The sequence below is a fragment of the Apostichopus japonicus genome, chromosome 22 (assembly GCF_037975245.1).
Source record: "Apostichopus japonicus isolate 1M-3 chromosome 22, ASM3797524v1, whole genome shotgun sequence".
NCBI lineage: Eukaryota > Metazoa > Echinodermata > Holothuroidea > Aspidochirotida > Stichopodidae > Apostichopus > Apostichopus japonicus.
Genome location: NC_092582.1, coordinates 23,550,807 through 23,556,806, shown reverse-complemented (window position 1 = coordinate 23,556,806; position 6,000 = coordinate 23,550,807). Strand labels below are relative to the sequence as shown.

The 6,000-nt window shown below is 39.7% G+C and overlaps 1 protein-coding gene across 1 annotated transcript in view; it reads left to right on the top strand.

The window, feature by feature from the left end:
* Positions 1-3,698: 3,698 nt before the first annotated feature.
* LOC139963955 (divergent protein kinase domain 1A-like) overlaps positions 3,699-6,000 on the top strand; it is a 29,365-nt gene continuing 27,063 nt past the window's right edge. Inside the window, exon 1 of the mRNA XM_071965217.1 lies at positions 3,699-4,063. The gene's annotated coding sequence lies outside the window, so the exon portion shown is untranslated. The remainder of the gene's footprint in view (positions 4,064-6,000) is intronic.

The following is a 6,000-nucleotide window of genomic DNA, read 5'->3' as shown; positions in this document are numbered from 1 at the left end:
TTTATGGCGGAATTTGGTCAAACCATCGATAAAATAACATAGCTGAATTATACTACTAAACCACTGTGCAAAATCAGCGAGATCGTCACATGCCGTTTCTATATCACAGTTTATACCACAGTTATACCAGTAAAGTGAACCGCACTTTCAGACCACATTAAAGTGAACCACACTTTCAGACCACCAAGGGCGTATAGGAACCGGGGGGCTGGGGGCGCCAGCCCCCCAGTGAAAAATATGGAGGGGCGGAAGTATCATTCCTCCGCCCCCCCCCCTGCTTCGCAAGTCAGAAAACCCCTTTTCATTTCCAAATGAGAAAAAAATCTCATTTGGAGCACCAAATTGCATCTAAGGCCACCTGGAAATGCAACAAATTTCCTTCCAAAGGGGGAGGGGACACCCCTCCCCTTAGACCCCTCCCCCAGGCCGGCCATCAGTCTTCAGCCCCCCCCCCCCACTCAAATGTACCTTCCTACGCCACTGCAGACCACAGTAAAGTGAGCCACACTTGCAGCCGCGTTTTCAATCGAAGAGAGGTTACAGCATTGCAGCTATAGATTACATACACTCGTAATGCATCATGGGTTGCAGTTTTTAACTTCTCCACCTCAGGGTATAGATATACTGACTTGTAAATCAGTTGCGCCAACCAAAATATGCTGCACGTAGCGTATAAAAGCGATACGGAAGCTTCGTATGGACTTTAATATAATTGAAAATCTTAATTGATGTTTCTTTCTGCAAAGAGGTAAAGAGTCTATAAAGTCTATGTATTTATTCCAGAGTCTGTTGAAAACACTTTGTATTATTTCAGCCACGTTTGTGGACTATTATGATGATTTTTGAGGCTAAAACTCGGATCCACCTCAGGGTAACAGCTCAGTAAGCGATTATGTGTGGAACTTTTATTGTTTCGATTTTCGATCGAAGTTAAGAATTACATATCGATAACTAATGACTCTACTATAACCTTTTCATTTATTTTAGATTATCTTAAGTAACCTATGTATTAATTTCAGCCACATTTATGGACAACGAGGGTGTTTTGCGGGGTTAAAACTCAACTCCATCTCAGGGTAGCTCACTAACGCGATTGATTGTGGATTTTTTTTTTTTTTAAATCGATTTTTGACCCAATTTAATACTTTTTTTACAAATAATAGAGATAACTTATGACTCTAATATGACCTGTTTATTTTTCGTATATTATGTTAAGTGCCCTATGTATTAGGCTACTTTCAGCCACATTTATGGACCATTAGGGTGTTTCTCGGGGTTAACACTAAACTCAGCTATTGCGATTGATTGTGGATTTTTTTAATTCGATTTTTGGCCAAATTTAATACATTTTTACAAATCATAACGATAACTTATGACTCTAATAGACCTATTTGTTTATTGTAGATTATGCTAAGTACCCTATGAATTAATTTTAGCCAAAAATAGATTATTAGGGTGTTTCTCGGGTGGAGACATTAATTCAATTAAATATCAGACATTTATATCAAATTAGAGTAAGTTAGGATTTAGCAGAAGTTTGAAGCCTTTTGCAGGGTGGTGCTGAATTAGCCCAGCCTCCTTACATAGTAAACCATATGAGCCAATACAACATTTTTGATATATTAATTCCATGAAATCTCAGACATTTAATCAAACTAGAGTAAATTAGGATATGGCATAGGTTTGATGCCCTTTGCAGGGTACATATATAGTAAACCATATGAGCCAATACAACATTTTTTTGATATATTAATTCAATTAAACCTCAGACATTTAATCAAACTAGAGTAAATTAGGATATGGCATAGGTTTGATTCCCTTTGCAGGATGGTGGTGAAGCCCAGCCTTGTGATCATCGGTCAGATGTGTATATAGTTGACCTACAGGGGGGGGGGATATAATGGAACAGGTAGAAGCCCGAGAAGTGTTGCTGTATATAATGTCAGCCGAAATGCCATGATATGTACTTTGTATGAAAAGTCACCCAGGAAAGAACCTGGGCACGAAAGCCAAACTACCGAACGACTGATCCGTTCTCAACCCCAGTTCCCGTGCATCGGGACCGTTTGTGACTGTGTGATCATCGTCGGGTGTGTATCAATGATATACACTAAACATGTTCGGACAAAGCTTTGTAGGCAAAAGGATGTTCAAGTCACTACTCGTGCTAACATCTCAACATTTGATGACTGTGACTGAATGTAGTCATGCATCAAACTTTCTGCATTCTCACTTCATAGATGGGATCGGTTATACCCTTGCATGAACTTCTACCCAATTTACAACATTTACATTATGACTGCGAACTGAATGCACGTACTAATATGGAAGTATTACACAAAAGTAGGTGTGTGGGGGGAGGGGGGGGGGTATTTTTCACGGCATTTTACAGGGACAACAACTATGACACTATCTGAGTGGAGCACTAAAGTAGTACAAGCAAGAAAAAAGTTTGTCATGTGCCTCTAAGATACCGGAAATGACACTTCCAATGACATTAACAGTTGCACAAAACACTCCACTTATTCGAGTCATTAGAGGCGAACAAAAAAAAGTTTTCCAAGTTGGTTGCTATAAGTCCGGATTATGGTACTTACCACTCTGGTCGGCATAACATATCTCTGTTTGTGAAAAGTATACCTGCTCTTTCGACAAAAAGGGTAATTTCAAATTCAATTTCAAAGTCGAATGCACCATGTATGTGTGAAGACGTACAAATGATCTGGCTTTTTGTCGTACAACACAAAGCGCCCTCACAATTTTCAGGGCTTTACTGCTTAAATCGAACACACGGCGATACACGGTGTCAGCATTCTTCCCAGTTCAATTTCTATTCAAGGTGGAATTTATACGATGACGGAGAGCCACCGAACCCCGCATCACGCACCAAACACCATGGCGCCAGATGATCCCAGATCTAATCACAAGACGATCGAGATACTGGGCCTCAATAGAGGAAGTTTTACACATTCTGTGATATTCATGTTGCAAGAAGGTTTCAGGGTTGTGTATATTGGTTTGCATTGGACAGGTTTACACGACGGGGTACTAAATGACCAAAACAAAGAAAGATGAAGTTGGGTATACGGGGAAGAAGCATACAAAATGATGTTATAAAGCACTGAACAAGTTTCGTGTTCCAGCATTATAATATTTGAAAGATGAGGTTTGCAGAGGATTTTTCTTTTCGGAGGCGAAAAAGACGCGAGTTTTGACATACCACCGTGTATATAGAAAATTATAGCTTGACATTTAGGCAGTGGGATTACGAAAGCCTTTTATGGCCTTGCGAGTGGAAAAAAAAATAGTTAACCCAAATTTATAATGTGTTAATATATACAAATGTCAAATTAATTGGCTTTGTAAAAGTAATGCATTAGAACTTATGTATTTGTCATTATAAATTATAACTTGACATTGACAATTACAAATGTTTACTTGCATGGCACTGTTAGTCTTTTGTATGTGACGTAGGCAACCTTTGAGTTCACAAAGTTAAGCTGTTTACACTGTCGTTCTCAACCACTGATCTGTACAGATCAGTGTTCTCAACATGGAATTCAAAGGAACGGAATTACCCTAACCTTGTAGACAATTATCTACCGTTAACTCACTACTAACAAAAATAAAGTAGCGTACACGTTCAGCACCAAGCGGTTCTGAACGTGCATGCTAACTTCAGTTTGGTTTAATTACGTTATATTACGAATGTGCGGCTGTCTTGACTACAACGCAGACTGCAGAAGAATAACGTATGAGACATAACATCGAATATCATTACTGATAAAATACTTTAATAACGAATATTATTGAACCGTGAGTCGATCGAACAGCATAAAAAAGGCAATTATTTAAATAAAGAGTAACTCTGGTTTTGAAAGGATCAGTCTGAGGCAAGGCAGCCAAAATAAGTACTAGTATTACTCACTAGCAACAGGCCGACCAGCCTAAGCCATCCGGTTATGTGTTAGCTATGGTGATACAGAACCATTTGTCGCTCAACCAGTACACGTACTAAAGTTTGGTTGTCGTTGCGACAGAGTCTGGGTCCGACCCTGATCAGGTAAGTCAGTAAAATTGTAATCTATCCAATGTCTTTTAGAAGACTTAAGCTGTAGAGTAGCTGTATCAGCCAATAATCGAGTCGAAGATATGCCTACTCTAGGCCCATGTCAGTACTCAGTAGGGGCCTAGTTCGCTTAGGCTAAAGGCCATAGTCTCGGCTAGCTGGACAGGTAGGGCACTAACATGCTAAAAGTCATATTCCTAACAAGTTTAGCTTTGGCGGGTAGAAAATGCACTACGAAGGAGAGACTGATGGTGCCAAACACCAATGATACTAAGATAATCTTTGCAAACATTTCACAGTATGATAAAAGCAGTACCTTGGCTAACTAGTTAAAGTTGTTAACTGATTTTTGTCCAATCTCAATGACTATCTGTTTTTGACATTTGTACAGGATTTTTTTCATGTGCAGTGGTTGTTTACAAGCTTTAAGGAGCATTTCTCATATTTATAAACATCAAGTGAAAACATTTAATATCAAATATTACCAATTATTCATAACCAAGTTGTGTGTTTATGTACAGTACAGTCATTCAGCATTGTTACGAACGCAGGATTCTGCCGGGACGCAATGTTTTGGCTAGGGGCGCAAAGTCTTCAAATTGTTTGCGTCTCAAGACGCAAACTTTTTTTTGATAAACAAACCCCAAGTATACAAACTCACAACTAGGTCAACGGAAAGGTGGGGCTTATTCGCAGGGCAGCCCTGCGAATAGCCAGACACAACTTATCTTATTCACAGGGCAGCCCTGCGAACAGCCGGACACAGACACCTTATTTGCAGGGCTGCCTTGCGAATAGCCAGACACAAGCATCTTATTTGCAGGGATGCCCTGCGAATAGCCAGACACATACACCTTATTCACAGGGCAGCCTTAGACTGGGTTAACGGGCTCAGTAACTTTTGGGGCTATTCGAATTTGCTTTTGGGCACCAGCTATCTTTTTGAGAGTCTTAATTGGGAGCCTTTATATTTTTAGGAATTTATTGGCCTTTGGGATTCCTATCTTAATGCTGTTAGGATTGGTTTTGGGAGCCTAGGGCCTTAAGATTGAATCAGTCTAGCATTAGTACCGCCAACATAATAAATGTCATCCCTCATTTTCACCTTTCTTTTTGCAGAGTGACTGCTCATTTGCATTTGCATCCCTTGACCATATTGGCTTTCGGGCAATGTCGGCTTTTGGGGAATCCCAAGATAAGCTCCCTTAAAATAAGCTTTTAAAATTGAACTGCGGGGGTTCCAAAACTTAGCTTATGAAGTGGCTAAGACTATTTGGGCCCAAAAGGTTGGCTTTTTCAAGGCCCCTTAACTGACTGGTATCAATAGCAAAACCGGCCTTTCAAGCCCCTCAAATATGGATTAAGTAGAACCTATATTTGACGTTAAGGGGCCATAAAGATTGGCACAATTGAGGACTCCAAAATTGACTTTTCAGAAGCCCTTTTTGCATCTCATAAATCTGGGAACTTGCAAAAGATTCAATCTCATGATTTGGGGCCAACTGTTCCATCCTTTCATATCCTTAATCATTGCCTACACCTAATGTTAGCAAGCCTAGGCAGTGGCTAACCGTTGGTCAGTCCATTTAGCCTAGCCTAACGCTAACAGTAACGCTTTCGACATGTATTTTAGGCTAGGCTACCTACGTTAGAACTTACAGACTTAGGCCTAGGCCCCTAGGCCTGAATCGTAAATTTAATGTGCAAATGTAATTAAGTTCTTCTTATGTCAGTCGTTTCAAAAACAATATTTCTCTAATAATTCATGACATTTAAAATGTAGCATATGATCTGTAAAATGTAAAATGTAGAATCTGATTTTGTAAGCCTGAAACTGAAAGACATGAAAGAACTTCGGGTTTGCGCGCCACAGTCAAATGAATGACGTCACATCAAAAATGGTGTCATCGAAAGCCAATAATAAACCTATT